The 17,268-nt window shown below is 45.1% G+C and overlaps 1 long non-coding RNA gene across 1 annotated transcript in view; it reads left to right on the forward strand.

The window, feature by feature from the left end:
* The window catches only part of LOC146809279 (uncharacterized), a 271,123-nt gene extending 254,099 nt beyond the window's left edge, over positions 1-17,024 (forward strand). Inside the window, exon 4 of the long non-coding RNA XR_014966385.1 lies at positions 16,912-17,024. This is a non-coding gene — a long non-coding RNA (uncharacterized LOC146809279). The remainder of the gene's footprint in view (positions 1-16,911) is intronic.
* Positions 17,025-17,268: the final 244 nt, after the last annotated feature.

The following is a 17,268-nucleotide window of genomic DNA, read 5'->3' on the forward strand; positions in this document are numbered from 1 at the left end:
GCTGAACCATTTTGCAGATTCCCCATGTGGCATGTAGGTGACCACGCCATACCCGCGTCTTCCCTATTGATCTCAGCTGAAAGCGTGTAAACTGATGTGTATGCATGTATTCTAGAGTGGTCAAAATACTGTGAGACTAATGTATGACGACAAGTCGCAAGTGCCATATTGGAACGCAACGTGGGTAATACCCCTGCTAGCAGTGCCAGCTGAGACACCGCATGCATGCTGCACGTAATTTGGAATCATTTCTGCAGCTGGGCCTACATAGGAGGATATAAACCTCCCATAGAGTCTGGCACTTGTACCAAGAGCTGGGTACGAGTAGACCTCAGTAGGTATACGGATGGTTAGGGACCATGGATGTAGTGAGTAGACACTGGAACATTTTCCCACTTCAACCATGTTTGTTTCATTCAGTACTTGTTTGATGAATGTTATTCACTGTGATATGTTTGTCTTTTCTTTGGTAATATCCACATCTATTCTTTTATACCAATCACACCTGGGACCACAGAGTGTGACTACAGGGCCAACCTTCCTCTGATCCCCGTTGGGCCTATAATAGTACCCCCTGGGTAAGTCATATTACATACTGTGTGTTCACTTACAGTGTATGCATCCAACTATTTTGTCCTCCTTATCTACTCTTGAATATACAGCATATTCTAGAAAACTTAAACTGATGTGTATGCATGTATTCTAGAGTGGTTAAAATACTGTGAGACTAATGTATGATGACAAGTCGCAAGTGCCATATTGGAATGCAACATGGGTAATACCCCTGAACATATCAGACTGCAGGCTGTGCGTATATATATAGAACATGAGTAACAACTCATATATCGATGGATCTATGTACTACACACATACTACCCTACACTAACAGAAACAAAGGTTCTGTTTACCTGTCTGTGGGTACCTCTGGTTGGACAAGTATTCATTTCCTGTTGCATGCCTAATAATTTTACAGTACATACCTATTTTAATGTTTTTAAATGTATGTAGACAGGCGAGTATTGACAAAGCAAATCCCACCCTGACGAATGCCTCGGACCGTGCTTGGCTAATAAAGTAGCCAGAAACATGTTTGCACCATAAGGGTAAAAAGACCATTAAATCCCAATTGCCCCTTAATTTACCTTTACCAGCCACCGTCTAATAAAGGGAAACCTTGGGAGCGGATGAGGAATTTTAAATGTTAGCTCCCCAACTATCCATATACAAAGAGTTCCCTGGAATACGGTCGAGCCCACTCTGGCCTTTAGGAGTCAGGGTGAACCCGGCGATGAAGCATGTCACTAGTAGAGTGAGGGAGGATTGAAAATAAAAAAGGATTATTTTCCCTTTCCCACTTTTCTTCGAAGTGACATGTAGTCGAGACACACACTCCACCGTATCTTTTCTCATTTGGCAGAGGGGTACTCTATGTTTTGAAGGGTGTCAGATTTGACCAGGGGTGGCAGTTGTACTGGAGTCATTTGAATTTGGCATTTCGGGAAACATTTGAGTAGCTCATTATAGGGGTCCGGTCACCCTCCCTGGTTCTTTCAGAATGTTCCTTGACCATTGTTCCTTTGAGTTCTCCAGTTCACATTGGCATTACTTAATGTTTCATATATTAGTGTAAGTGGTCCAGGACACTCACCCAGACTGAACAATACTCTTAACACATCTCTTGCATTTGTTTCTGGTTTGCCAGTTGCCAAACCTTAGAAATTTCTCTTATTGGTTTCCCATACACCAACATTTGCCTGGATGTATTATTGCTAATTTAAACCATGTTGGTAAATGGTCTAATGGCTTTTGAGTAAATGTCACCCACTGTGTAGACCCATTTTTGTTCCAGGGTTCTAGTTGTTCTCCAACTTTATGTCTAATCCTCGGCATCCCTGTAAAATGGTATGTTTTCACCTCAGTGGTCAATCAATAACAGGCTGCCCGGAGCAGGCAGGGAAAAGTTCCTAATGTCTCCCTGATCCAAGGAACTTTCACACAAGCTTTCCTCTTTGAAAAACCATTATTAAATCACACTAGGAAGTAGGTGACATTACATAGTAAATGGAGAACCATTACCATCTTTGTCACCACTAATTTCCCCCATCACTGACTGTTTTCGACAATGACACGCATCACCTATGGGCAGAAAGCACTACTCTGATATTAAGATCTGTCAGACCATTTTCTCTGTGGTAGATCCCGATACCTAAGTAGTTGATTTTTTTAGATTCCTATTTGGCCTCTAGGTGACAGAGAGGTGATTTCGGTAATTAGCTTCAGATTGAATACACATGTGCCTTGCTCCAGTTCACCCTTGATATAGCAGAGAAGGACTGTATTGCACTGTACAAATGTTGGTGCAATCTCAGGTCTCAGCTGTACCCAAGTGTTTAGATCTTTGACTCAATTTGAGGCTTACCATCAACAATTCAATGGCATATTAACAATGGTAAAGCACACTTTGCCCCATTAGAATGACAGAGACTGGTAGATTTGCAAACAATGAAGGTTTATAAACAGATTAGATAACTACAAACTTAAATCAGTTGAATTAGTCTTAAATCAGTAATCATTTGAGTATAGCATAAATTGATATAATCAGAGTGGATCAGAGCAGTAAATACAAATCCAAGTTATTTAAGTATTATTTTAGGCAAATCTTAAAAGATTTGGTTCCCTTGAACGGAAACTCCCTGATGCTAAACTAAGGTTCCAGAAGTAATGTTGGGGAAGTTTTGAGCAGCAGATGTTAAGGGAAAAACAAATGAAGGTCTCAGTCAAGAAAATGAGAAAGGGGTTTGCTGGAGAGATTAACTGCATGAGCAGGAATAAAAGAAACATGGAGGCTCAAGAGGGGTATAGGGATGTCTGTCTCCAAAGGTGGACAGGAGCAAGTCTAACTGCCTAACAAAACAATTTGCAATTGAATCATGAAATATAACCAGAAAGACACCCCTACGGTACCTACAGAGAAGGGATCAATCAAATCTGCAACTTATGAAACTCGCGGTATCAGCCTTCTTCTCATGAGTCATAAGAAGGAAGATTTTCAGCACTGTGAGTTTCATATATATCCCAGAAGGGAGGCATCTTCTCCACTGAGTCGCCTCATGCAAGGTGCTAAGCTTTACTGCTCAGCTCATTGAAACATACATTTTGTGGCCTTAACACACAAGCTAACAAAAACAGTAATCGATAAATAGAATGGTAATTATAAAGCACGGCTTTTCACCCGTGAGGGTATCGAGGTGCTGGGCTGCAGGTTTCAGTCGAAGAGCCATGTTTTGAGTTTCTTACTGAAGTCTGTCAACGAGGGTAAAGTTCGAAGGTGCGGAGGGTGTTTCATGACTTGGCAGTGAGGTGGGTGAAGGTGAGTCCTCCGGTGCCTCAGTGGCGGATACGTGGTGTCTGTGCGAGGGTAAGGTGGGTGTAGTGGAGGTTTATAGATGGTTTGTGGAAGGCGGTAGTTCAGGAATGTTGGTCGTTTGTAGGCCTGGGTTAGTAGTTTGAACTGACATCTTTCCTGGTTAGAGAGCAAGTGGAGGTCTCTTAGGTGCTGGGTGATGTGGGTTCTTTTGGGCAGGTTGAGGATCAGTCTGGCAGCTGTGTTCTAAATTGTCTGGAGTCTTCTCATGAGTTTGCTGGCGGTGCCTGCAGAGAGTGTGTTGCGTAGTCCAGGCTGCTGGTGATGAGGGCCTGCATTACTGTTTTCCTGCTGCTGATGGAGAGCCATTTGAAGATTCTATGGAGCATGAGGAGAGTGTGGAAGCGGGCTGAGGAGATGGTGTTGACCTGTCGTTTCATGGAGAGTTCACTGTCCTGGATGATGCTGAGGTTGCGGGTGTGGTTTTTGAGTGTGGGGGTAGGTCCGAGTTCCGATGACCACCAGGTGTCATTCTAGGGGGGAGGTGTGGTGGCTGAAAATCAGCATTTTGGTTTTGTCCGTTTTGAGATTCAGGCAGTTGTCCTTCATCCAGGTAGAGACGTTTCTCGTGCAGTTGTGGAACTTGGATTTTGTCATGGTGGGGTCAGCTGAGAGCGAGTGGATGAGCTGGGTGTCGTCAGAATAGGAAATCATGTTGATGTTGTGGGTTCTGACGATGTTTGCTAGTGGCGTCATGTAGATGTTGAAAAGAGTCGGACTAAGGGATGAACCTTGCGGGACGCCGCATATGGTGCACTTGGGTTGTGAGGTGAAGGGAGGGAGACACATTCTCTGGATGTGCCCTGTGATGAACAAGGCCATCCATCTAAGGGTGTTTTCTTCAATTACATACAGTTAACAAGTACACTGTTAACACTTGGTTTCTGTAACAAGAGAAAAGATTATGCACAGCAAGAAACAAATACAACACTTAATTTAGCACAGATATTTCAAATCAAGGCCTACAGTTCTCAAAACTCACTTAACATAAACACACTCTAACATTAATAAATGGTATTAAATGGTCGTGGAGAGCAACTGTGATATTCTTCCATTGCTACCACACAAAACAAAATATCACACTTCTCATACAAACTCTTGCTCATGCTTCTTAGGGTTCAGTGGAATGCAGTGTTTTGTTATCTACAGTTTTCTTTAATTTTGCTGGAAACTAGCATGAAATGCCCTCCCAAATATCCTAACTTCACTATTAAGAAGGATGTTCACCACTATTGGATTACTGTTGTGCAATATTGGAAGATCATGACTTTACTGTTTTCTATTGTGTAATCTGGGAAGATCATGATGTGGCTGTTCTCGTCTGTGAAATACCTTGCATTGCATGTGTTAGACCTGGCGATTTCTGGTTGGCTAAGGCTTGCGCCAAAGCCAGGCAGAAACCACCACTCTAGTCAGGGCAAGGAAGTTACACGCCAAAGATAACCCCTGCTCACCCCCTTGGTAGCTTGGCACGAGCAGTCAGGCTTATCTCTGAGGCGATGTGTAAAGCGTTTGCGTGCGCACCCAGCAACAACACCCAAGGCCCACCACAAAGGAAACTCCACACAAGGTATTCTATAAAAATAACCTTTGTATTATACACAACACATTAGATAAAAATACACACTTTACAATGTGCCAACAGGCACGGGCAGAATTTACAAGGGATTATGTACAAGACAGGGCCACCTGGACCACTGTCAGGAATTAGCACTTTTTAGATATTTAGCACACAAAATATATAAAATCACTGTAGCACAAAAATAATATGTATAGCACACAACCAGTACTTACTGGTGTCGGGGAAGTACCACCTACGTAACCCTAACTACTTTAGGAGACTGTCACGCAGGGAACTAGAACCTCACTAGCACCACCTGTACTAGGAGAAAGCAACAACCACCTACGTATCACAATACCTGTAGGGGTAATAGAACGTTACACATGATGCATCACATTCAGAGGTGTATGGAAGGAAAAACACATGATGCCTAAAAACATTCAGAGGTGTAAAAGCAATGGCACATGACGCATCAAAACACATTCAGAGGTGCGAGTAAGGAACACACATGATGCATAAAACATTCAGAGGTGTAAAAAGCAATGGCACATGATGCATCAACACACATTCAGAGGTGCAAGGAAGGAACACAATTGCGCAAAACTCCTATGCCACCACCTGTGGCAGTCCCTGGGCCAACTGGCCTGGAAGGGGCTAGGACGCCCTGCGTTCAACAAAGTCAGGCTGCGCCAGCTGCGCAGACCAAAACAAGAATGGTCCCCCACCTAAACGTGGCAGCTGCCCACTAAGTGCTGGGCAGCTGGAAAGCGAACTTCAGGCACTCTGCGTGCCTCTGGATCCCTCTCTGGGCTCTGTTCATTCAAGATGTGCCCCCTAGAGCCCTCGTGGCTCTGCACAACGTTGGAGCCTCACTGGGCTCGAGAAACAATGTGCCAGCTTTTGGAGCCTCACTGGGCTCTCTCGAAGTACCCCCGGTCGTTGGAGCGTCAGCGCTCTAAATAGGCATGCCCCCTCTCGTTGGAGCCTCACGGGGCTCGTGAGCACAGCCCCCTGCACCCCCCAGCAGATGCGCGGAGTCCCCCAGCCCTCTAGGCACTCACCGGCTGCTCGGGGGACTCCCGCGTCGTCTCCGCTCTCCGGGGAAGGCTCCGAGGCTTCTTGACACCGCGGAAGGGGCAGGCACCGACAACGTGCCTCGCGCCCCCTCCGCACAAGCTCCGGCCGTGCTCCTCTCACAGTCCAGCGCACGGTGGGCTCCCGCCTGGACCTCCACTCTTCCCGGGCACTTCTCCTCGCTGCACAGGAGCGCGGGGTAGGCTCCCGTCCGCTTCCTGTTTCCAAGTTCCGCCCCCGTCTCCATGAAGGCTGCCTGACTTCCGGGTTTCCTCGGCCCGGGCTGCAGCGGTGATCGGGACCCTCAGCAATAAGAGGGGTAGGCTTCCTCGTACATGCAATCCTCGGCGGGGTAGGCACCCGCCGCAGCGATAAGCAAATAAGCGGGGTGGGCACCCGCAAGCCGAATCAAAGCGCTTCACAGCGCTACAAGGTGAGCCAGCGCTCGCAGCGCTACAAAGGATCCTCAGAGCGCTCCCAGGCTCTGAGAGACAGCCAGTCCAGGAAAACAGCGCGCACAGCGCTTACAAAGTTCAGGAAGCGCTCCCAGGCGCTATGGATCACCAGAAAGGTACAGCAAAGAGTCCTCAAAGAACAGGGGGCACAGGCTGGGCCCAGAGCCAGCACACAGGGCCCTCCAGCAGGGAGGCAGTCCCCAGTGGCGGTCTCTCCTGGCGCCCAGCAGCAGCAGGCCCCCCCTCAAGTGGATCCTGCAAGAGAACAACTTCTGTGGGGACACAGCCCCATTTTTATACAGTCAAATCCTTTGTCTAAGGTGCAGGGAAGGGGCGAACCAGTTCCAACAGGTTCCTGAGTACTTTGTTTTGCTCAGCCCCTCTCCCTATTCACTGGCAGGGCTAGGGTCATTAGACGCACCACAGGGGCCGGCGCCAGCATTGTGTGGGGGAATCCCTGTCCTATTCAGGACCCAGGTACACTCCTCCCCAGCCATCTACATGCTAACTCCCCATTCACCACTGGGTGACTCCTCCTGACTCTGGGGAATTCCCTAGTCCGTCACCTGACCTCACCAGCCAATCGCCAGACAAGCCACACATTTCAGACTGCACACTGAAGTGCCCACTTCTAGAAGTGGCACTTCCACACCAGGTACATGCACGCCGCACACATCAACGCGCAGCATTCACTCCCACGAGTCCGCACATACCAAACACGGGCCTGCACACCCCACGCATCAGGAACTACCGGGACCCATACATTCCCCCATGCATTCCTATGGGAGGGCAGGCCAACCTCACAACACGCACGCACTTTACCCTGGGACACAGCGGTAAAGTGCGCAGAAGTCACTAAAATCACTAAACCAAGTCACCATATTACGCAAAAAGTTTCGGGGTGAACCGGCCAGAAGGGCCAAGTCCAACAGCATGCGTTCTGTAAAACTGGGTCTTGATCCTGTTAGTTCAGGAGATTAGTTAGAATTGGGCATGGCGGTCTTCTCTGCACCCAATGTGCTCTCTCTACAACAAAGAGATTCAAATGTTTCAGTGGAACCACTGTTTGGAGGAGCCATCTTGCAAAAAGACCACCATGTCTGGGCTTTTGCTCTTTTCAAGATGTCCTATTCGCTTTATATTATTTTACCAGGACATACCTTCTATAATTTCATTGATGAACTTGAGGGAGCACACCCTCACCATTAGTTCATATACTTGCGTTTGTATTTCTTTCATACTAGGTTGCAATTTACTTACCATGATTTAATTTTTCTTGACCCTCTCATCTAGTTGATTTTGAACTTATCTCAAGACTCTCACTGCACATAAACCAATGCAGCACCTATATCATTTTGCATGAAGGATGCTATGCAAAATGTTCTGTGCCCCACCCTGTAGAAGTCTTCTGGTATTTCCTCCCAGTTCACAACTCTCTTTGGGGTGGATTCCTCAATTAGCGGCCATTCCCAGTCCTGGAACTTAGATGGCTGGTGACAGGCACATATTGTGACACCTCCTTCATTCCCAGGGTGCAATATAGGCCTATAAAGTACAGGCTTAGAACTTTAGTTGAGCTTGTACCTGGTTATCTACTCACCTCCAGTTTGTCTGCCTCTCTTGGTGGGGCTTACAATAAGGGTGTCACTTCAGGCGTTGCATCCCACTGCATTTTCACCCTATATATTACTGTAAATCCTACCGGGCATCATGGCTGCAGTTGTAGACCTTTCTTTTACCTCAGGCTCAATCTATCCCCCAGCCTATAGTACAAACAGGGATCACACCTCTAAATGCCACAAACATGCCTCATTGATAAATACCCCACCAGGCTGGAGCCAGATTTAAGCAGGTCTTTCAATTACCTAACAAGATTTCAATTCTACTGTTATACCAGTGTGGATTTCAAGAGAGTACATCCTACTCTGTGCCTCTCTGGCCCTGCTTCTTAGCACCTTTATTACTGCTTACCAATTACATAATAAAACAATAGGGTAGCTGTTCTTACAAGAGTTTGTGAACAGGTGGACAGTAAATACAAGGGGGAGGATCTTCCTTTTTAGGAAGTAGTGCCCTCACCCACATGTAAGGGTGTCATGCTTAATCATCGGGCGTTTGCTCCTTGTGGGGACGGTGCTGCAGTACCCCATTGGCCCCAAGAGAGGGCTCTTTGGCCGCGGCCCTTTATGTAAAAAAACGTGTTAATGAGTGCAGGTATGTGGGACAAGTGAAATAGTGGGTTAAAGGTGGTGGTGCCCCGGCTCTCATACTGTTTCACGAACCTGCTGCTTCACATTCGTCCTCCCTGTATTCCGCTCCTTTGAGTGTACAATATGGGATTTTATCTGGAACAGCACACAAATTATGTTTCCCAGTGGATCAGGGAGTACCTGCATTACCCCATATGGCAGCATAATTGCAATAGGTGGCAAAGTGGGAAAGCAGGCAGCATCTGGGAGACACAGCCACACACCAACAGGCCTGGACGTGCTCATCCATCCTGCGGTTGTTTCACCCCGGGAGACGGGGAAAGACTCCTGAGCAGTTGATGCTAACAGTAGCCTATAAATGCTTCAAACGAGCCTTATCCCTTACTAAGAACCACCCCATGTATGCACCTGCTTTACCCATACTGGGCACGTTGAGAGGCCAAAGCACATCACCAGGACTGATCTTCCAAATTGGGAAGAAGCAGGATTGCAGCCATTAGGAGACCTTTACCATGACGGACAACTAGCACCCTTTGATGCATTAGTGACAGAGGACAGACTGCTGCAGGGACAGTCCCTACTGCATGCCTCTCTTCTCGCAGCATTAAGGGCATTGTGGGGGGATGTGTAACAGGAACCTGCAACACACCACACTATTCAATGCATCCACATCATGGGCACAGGGAGGCATCTTGTCAAATGGTTCGCTGAATCCCTGAACATGCATGCAGCACACAGACTGACCCTACTCAGAAACCGCTGAGATGCTGACCTCCATCACCCTAATACTGATAAAGAATGGGACGGCATCCTGACGGGGCCTGTACTCATACCCAGGAATGCCAGACTCCGCCTCATACAATACTACATAATACATAGGGCATACCTTACACCCGAAAAAATAAATAGATACTTTCAATGCACCGATGCGCAATGCCCTCAATGCAAGTTGGTCAACGCAGACCTAATCCACATATTACGGGACTACACTGCCCTAACCGCTTACTGGCTAGCAGTCACCACTCACGTGACGGGCTGCACTGAATGCACAGTGGAAACACGTGGGAGTTATGCATCCTGGGCCTATTTCGTAGATCTAAAAAGCATAAGGTGACGTCCCGGTTTATTGATCTAGGCCTAATCACTGCTACACGTCTGATCTGCAGACAATGGATATGTCCCAAACCTCCACCGTAGGAAGCGTGGCATCACTCACACACAAACTAGGCACAAGCGGAGAGTGTGGTCCTGAGGCGAGAAGACGCCTTAGGGCTATGCAAAATCTCATTGGCAGCTGCATGGGATGCTATACTTCTAGACCTGCAGAAGGCCTGGCGAGGGCCCCAGTTCTTGCGTTCGGAGTCTGAAAGGGCGCTAGAGGCAGACTGAGATGATGCACAATAGACGCGCTTATCAGATTCAGTGACCAACATGCAAACTAGCGCCCCCAAATCTCAACTCCCCTGGCATAGAACCAAGTGTACTTTTCACATGGGTGGGACACCTACTAGCAGCATCGAGGCAATGGGTAGATGGCAGGGATTGAATCATCAGGGTCTTTTGTTGGGCAAGTTCATACAGTTAACACCCCGTTAGTCCCCACCTTAACTCCCACCGGCCCGATCCCTCTCCCCTCCATTCCCGCCCACTCAATCCCACCCACCCCACATATGCAGAAAATTAATATTATGATCGCTATTACATGCAATCAGACTCAGTCGTTGTATGCACAGAGATCCTAAACAATGGCCATAATGCTATCATCCCACCAACCTGGGTCCCGCCACAACTAAAGATACAAATGAATTACAGACTGCAATACTATTGAAACAGTAATGTAACCCAGATTGCTTATAACAACTGTAACTGCATATGATATTTCCTTTGTTAACTTACAAAAAAAGAATAAAATAAAGTTAAACATTTAATCAAAGGGTGTTGGCCATACCTGTCTAGTGAGTGTTTGCCCCACTGTCTAACCAAATTGGTTATAGTTTCACTTCTGGGTCACCTTCTCATACACTGTTTGCCAGTGATGTGTTGATAGGTTTTGACTGTGGTTAGAAGGACCCTTTGCATATACCTTATGACATGCAGCCTCATTCATACTTTGGAGGGGAATAAATATCCTTCAATTTCTAGAGGAAACTCAAAATACAGAGTAAATTCACCAGTTGGATTTCCTCTAAATAATATTCCTATGTTGGAGGAAATTCAGCTGGTGGATTCTACAATGTATTTAGAGTTTCCTCCTCCACACATTGGAAGCTTTTTAGTTTCCTCCATTATATGAATTAAGCCCATAGTGCAAGGGCAGCATGATAGTTGCCTTGCACTTGCATTGGTTTGGATCATTTCTTCATGAAAGAGTTCAAGAATACTAGCTCCCAGAGTGCACCGTGTAACAGGGCAAAACCCTGTTGCTGGGAATATTTAATGTTTATATGAAGCAATTGCCACATAATTTCCTAGCAACATGACATGCAGATACTTCTTTGTATGTTGAGTTGTGAGGCTGAGATTGGTGGTAGCTTCTGTAAATGTTTGAGTTAGATGTGTACCTGGATCTATCTAAATGGCTGAAACTAAGTTCAACCAAAACAGAAGTGATGCTAGTAGGGAGCCTGCAGGGACCAAAGACCCATGATGTCTGTCCAAAGGAACTGGGTGACTGTCCCAAGCAGGTTCCGGCTGTTGCCAATTTGGAATTTTAGTTTACCTCCGTGCTCCATCTAATGCTGCGGATTACGAAGTGTCATCCCTCCTGTTTTTTTCTGCTGCCCAAAAACATTCTGCCCTGTTTGACTCCTCTGTATCACTACGGTCCTGGCTTGATCAGTTCCTGTTTGGACTACATTAATGCACTGTATCTAATGAAAGATGCCCTGGCATGGATCCATGAAGAACAAGCATTGGCATAGCCAATAGGTCTCGCCTTTGGGACCTTATAAGTATTTAGTTATGCAGCACAATATCCTTGGTGCAACAACATCAACTGCTGCATAGCTAAACACTTATAAGGTCCCAAAGGCGAGACCTATTGGCTATGCCAATGCTTGTTTTAAATGTAGATGTGGGAGCATTTGCATTATTGAAGTGCAGCCCTGATCATCTCCCTCGCGCTAGGGTTTGCAGTTGCCGGTGTCACTGTTAGATGCAAAAGCTTCTCAGTATGGACTGTATGCAGGAGAGGTACTCACAGGCAGCTGGAGTACTACCAGTAGCTCACGAGCTACTCATTGGAGACACCTGGTGTAAACACTTAGGCCTTCATTACGAGTTGCCTTGATTGTCAGTGAGTCAAAATGAATCCGAGCGAGTGAGAGTGAGAGAGAGTAAAAGGGACTGAAACGGACGGACTTGGTGTCTAAAAATGAGTAAGAATGAGTGAGATGAGTGTTACGGAGTGTGAGTGAGAATGAGCATGAGTGAGAATGTGTGAGAGTGAGGGACAGTGAGAGTATATGTGAGTGAGAATGCGTGAGTCAGATTGAGTGAGAATAGGTGAGTGAGTAACTGTGAGAGGAAGTGAGTGAGAAAGTATGAATGAGTAAAACTGAAGGTGACTGAAAGTGAGCAAGTGCAAATAAATGAGTGGGAATTACTGAGTGAAATATGAAAATGAGGACTTGAGAATATGAATAAGTGCAAGTAAGTGTGAGTGAGAAATTACGTGTGAGACAGAATAAGAATTAGTGAGGGTGAGCGCAAATAAGTGAAAATTATTGTGTGAGAATATGTGAGTGACTGAAAATGGATAAGTGTGAGTGAGGATGAGTGTGAGTGAATGTAAGTGAGCTTGAATAAGAATGTGGTGTTAAGGTTACAAGTCTGCCATTGGCCCTGGCATACTTGAAGGTAACTCTTGGCTTACAGAGGCACCCATTGCAAAGGACTTGTGCCTGCATACTGAAGGTAATTCTAAGCATTACAGGCACCTGTGAATAAGTTCTGGCACTGGTAATTTTCTGCATAATTGGCACCCTTCATAAATGTACCGGCATACTAGATGTATTTTTGGGCATATGATGCACCCTTGAAAAATGCTGGCGCTGGCATAGTTGAGGAAAGTCTTGGCATGGGGGCACCCATGGCAAAATGCTGATGCTAGCACATTGGAGATGATTCTGTGCATAAGGGAGGACAATTGTGGCATGTGGCGGGGCAACCCTAACAAAATGAATGGTCATGACATAACGGGTTACCAATAGCACATTTTGAAAAAAAACAAAAGCTCTTGGAGAGCATCTTATTTCATTGGCTTGGCACACCACAAAGAGCTTGCAAATGTAATTATTGCCTCTATAGAGTCAATGGCTTTTGAGCAAATTTATGTGAAAACTTTCCTATTAAATGGACTATTTGACTGTTTTTTTCTAAATCTTCTCGAGGGAGAATTTCCCGCAAAAGCAGTTACAAGAAGTCAGACTCACTCATTTTGCTCGCTCGCTACCATTAAGTATTCCCCATCACTTTAAAAAATCATGTCAGCACCATACTTTTGGACGGATAAAAACCCCATTTGTTTTGTGTTTTTTTTAAATAATAATCATACAGTTATTTTAAACTTCAGCGATGTTAATTCCATGTCATTAGAACTAGGGTTATGTCACAACACTTCCTGGGATAGATTCAGGGTCAAAGGTGGTATGATGCCACTTACTGTGATGCCATTAAGGTCACGGGCTGTGCGTGGCCTCACTTCTGCTCCCCCAGGTATTTTGGTGAGTCCCTGTTCATGCGAAACGTAACCAAGTAGGCGTTTAACCTAACATTTGTATTTGCCCCAATGAGGTCAGTCTGTGCTGATCATGAAACGATCGCGCGCGCTGGTGATGCTGTGGGCTTCGAAAGTGACGTCCCCACCTCACCTGGGCAATAGTTCAAAGCTGAAGCTGAATGGAAATGACAGAAGCTTCTGGAACAATAGCCGCATTGAGTCCTTGTGTACCAAAAGTGATAACGTGTGACATACGCAAATGAGCATACAATGTCTAAGATATAGTCAGCGGCAGATTTCCTGCTATGAAAGCACCCCATGTCTATTCTGAGGTAGCACATCAACTCTCACGTCACTGTTGCCAGCAGAAAGGCCCCGCCGGGTGGGCTGCCAGCAATGGAAACGTACACGGAAGAAGAAATCCAGTCCTTGGCCATGCTGAAACAGCTGACACTCAAGTGGTTCTCGGAGACGCAGGTCCCCCTTCTGCTGCACAACGGCGCCTCGCCAGAGTGGTTCCATGGCTTCGTCACAAGAAAGTAAGCATGCTTCTGGAAAAGGCTTAGCATGCTGGTATCAAAGAGTAAGGTAGCTCGGTAGGCCCGAAGCATACAGCTGAGATGGATCTGTGGGCATCTTTCATCACAGCCTTGCATCCGGGTGAACCGACTCAGCCATTCATCTTCGTAAGGTTGTCGAAAGTTGAGCTGGATAATGACACGTGTTAGCAATCTCTGTGCAAAGCTGAGACCGTTCTAGCCAATCAAGAGGCTTAAAAATGCAAGTATTGATATTTTATTATTAACTATTTAAAGCGTTACTGAGCAGAAGTAAGCGCTCTGCAAAAATATAACATATTATTAGTATGTATGGCATGCCAGCCATCGCCGCTTTTAACCTCTAGCTTCACGCAACAAGCATAACGGCACCCGCGCTTTACTTTGAACATTAAAAGTAAAGCGCGGGTGCCGCGATTATAGTAAAAGTAAAGAAATAGATGTGTTTTTATATATCTTTACTTTTGCTATAATCGCGGCACCCGCGCTTTACTTTTAATGTTCAAAGTAAAGCACGGGTACCGCGATTATAGCAAAAGTAAAGAAATTGATGTTTTTTTCAATTTCTTTACTTTTGCGAAAGGGAAAGTGATCGCGATCGCAGGGTGAAAGGCAGATGCTGGCCGGCTGCGCGCGTGCACGCTCACGTGAACTCAAGCGCTAGGCCAGCCAGCAGCACTTTGAAAACTCATCTACTAAATGTCTCTCAGAGCACAGCGCATGCTCGCTGACTCAGCGAGACCTAAAAACACAAAGGTCAAGGGTGGAATGCTTGAAAAGCTCTCAGCTACTGCCAGCAGGCAGACGCTGAACAGATCTCTGAAACATTGTGTAACAAGCATTGGCATAGCCAATAGGTCTCGCCTTTGGGACCTTATAAGTGTTTAGCCATGCAACAGTTGCATAACTAAATGCTTATAAGGTCCCAAAAGCGAGACCTATTGGCTATGCCACGCGGCCCTGCGGCCGCGAAAGTGATCGCGATCAAACATCAAAGCGGCCGTGCGGCCGCGAAAGTGAAAGCAATCGTGGTAAAGGCCGCGCGCGCGCCCGCGCACCTGCACTGTAGCTCTAGGCTGGCCTGGTAGCACTTTTTGGAGCCCTCTCAATAAATCTCGCCAGACCAGCGCATGCGCTGGGTTAGGCGAGACCTAAAAAGGACATGATTTTAAGACTAAAACCCAGGAGATGCTTTCACATACTCTCTCAATTTGGCAGGTCTCTTAGTACATCACGTTCCTTTGTACCGTCGGAACACGTGGCGTGGTCAAGAGTTTTTATTCGTGGCTCCATGTGGAGGAACATACTCACCCTCTTCTTCTTGGCTACATTAGATTTACATCAGTTTGAAAGGACCTAACTATGTGAATATTTGAGTGCCTGTGGGATTCCTATTCTTATTGGTTATGTGGACATTCTTTAGACCATTGTTTCTTAACCTGTGGTCCGAGGACCCACAGGAGTCCGCACAACCTACTCAGGGATTCCGCGACTAGTTTACAAGATTAAATGATATTAAAATGAATACATTAAACTTAATAAAGTATACATAAATCAAGAAGCAAAATTTAAAACAATAACAGCAATAATAATGATAATACTAATACTACTACTACTACTAATAATATAATATAATATTGATGTGAAAACTTTCCATATTTGATTGTGAATTAAACAAATGTTTAAATATTTGAGCACTTGTAATGGTGTATACTTGTTTTTGCATTTTTGTGTATTGTATTGAGATTCAAATGATAAAAGTGAATTAGTCCGAAGGTCCATGGCTTCCAATAATGAGTCATTTGAGGGGTCCCTGGACTCCAGTAATGATTCATTGGGGGATCCACAGAAGTCAAAAGTTCAAGAAGCACTGCTTTAGACAATCATGTAAGATAGTTTTCTGTAGGTTCTATTATGGAATTGTACATGTTTAGTATTAAATGTAGTGTCTGTTGGTTCTTGTTCCTGGGCCTTTTTATTAGCAGTAGATCTGTCTCTTGTTTTATCTTTAATAAATCCCATTTGGATCCACCCTACAAGTATTTGTACTTCATTTAATGAACATGAGATTTGGTGACAAAATTAAAGAGCTCTTTGAATGGATTTAAGATACGGTTCTGTACTTAGCCAAAACTTATTTTATGAAGGCGCAGGAAAACGTTTCTTAAGGAAATCTTTTTTCTTATTTATATTTGTTTCACAGCCACTGGTTTCAATTTTTTTTTAATGCGACGAGTCACCGCAAGCACTTTAGATTTATTTTGCGCTTCAGTGGCTTGGGGTCTGTGAAGCGTTGCAATGTGTGCATCTTGCTCATGCATACAATAGTGCATGCAATACTGTGCATTGACGAGAGCACGAGCTACTTCACACGCGACTTATCATTAAGCGCTTCCTTTGCATGCTTGGTGTTGATTCAAGTGCCTTCACGCACCCTTGTATTCACAGATGAGACGGTGCAAATGTAATTGAAGTATCTGCATGCTTGCTGAATTGAAGGGATGCACTTCTGAGCGTCCTGGATTATTAACATGGACTTTGAGCTTCCGTGATGTTCTACATCATTTCCGTTGTACTCCTGTCCAATGAGTGTCACTACAATCATGCTAGCAGCGATTCTACATTGATACATCATCATCATTCATAATCTACATTCAATGATCTGAACACTTGTGCTGACAATTTAAAGACATCTTCAGTTTTTGGCAACACTTTCCTGGGTATCAACAGCAATTGGCATGCTTGTAAGAGAGGGCATATCCACTTTCAGCGATCTGCACACTTTGCAGACATTATTAGTGCAATTTTTTCTGTGTTATGTAACATTCTGAAGTATTTGTTTATTATCATATCCATTTTTTTTAGGTCATTATAACTTTTCTTTCTTTCTCTTTTTGTTTGCTTGGTCAGTGTATAGTACACTTATTTTCAACATGAGTCAAGTTGTGACAACTCCAGCTCCATTTCATCAAGACCCTGGTGAACCACCGCTGAATATGCTTTTGTAGTTTGTGTCTATTTAGGAACCATTAAAAACAACAATTTCAAACCAGATGCATGAGAAATTTACTTTACTATTTTTTGAGGTTGAAGGTCAAAATGTTTTTGATATTTTGCCAGAATGTACACCACAGAAAATTCAGATATTGATGAGTTTCAAAGTGTGGTAGAACAACTAGAGCCTCGTTTTGAGGGTGAGGTTAATTTGGTAGTACTCAGACACAAATGTTTCAATAGAGTACAAGTTCCATCGGGGTCAATTGGCGC

Source organism: Triturus cristatus, chromosome 7, assembly GCF_964204655.1.
Source record: "Triturus cristatus chromosome 7, aTriCri1.1, whole genome shotgun sequence".
Lineage (NCBI taxonomy): Eukaryota > Metazoa > Chordata > Amphibia > Caudata > Salamandridae > Triturus > Triturus cristatus.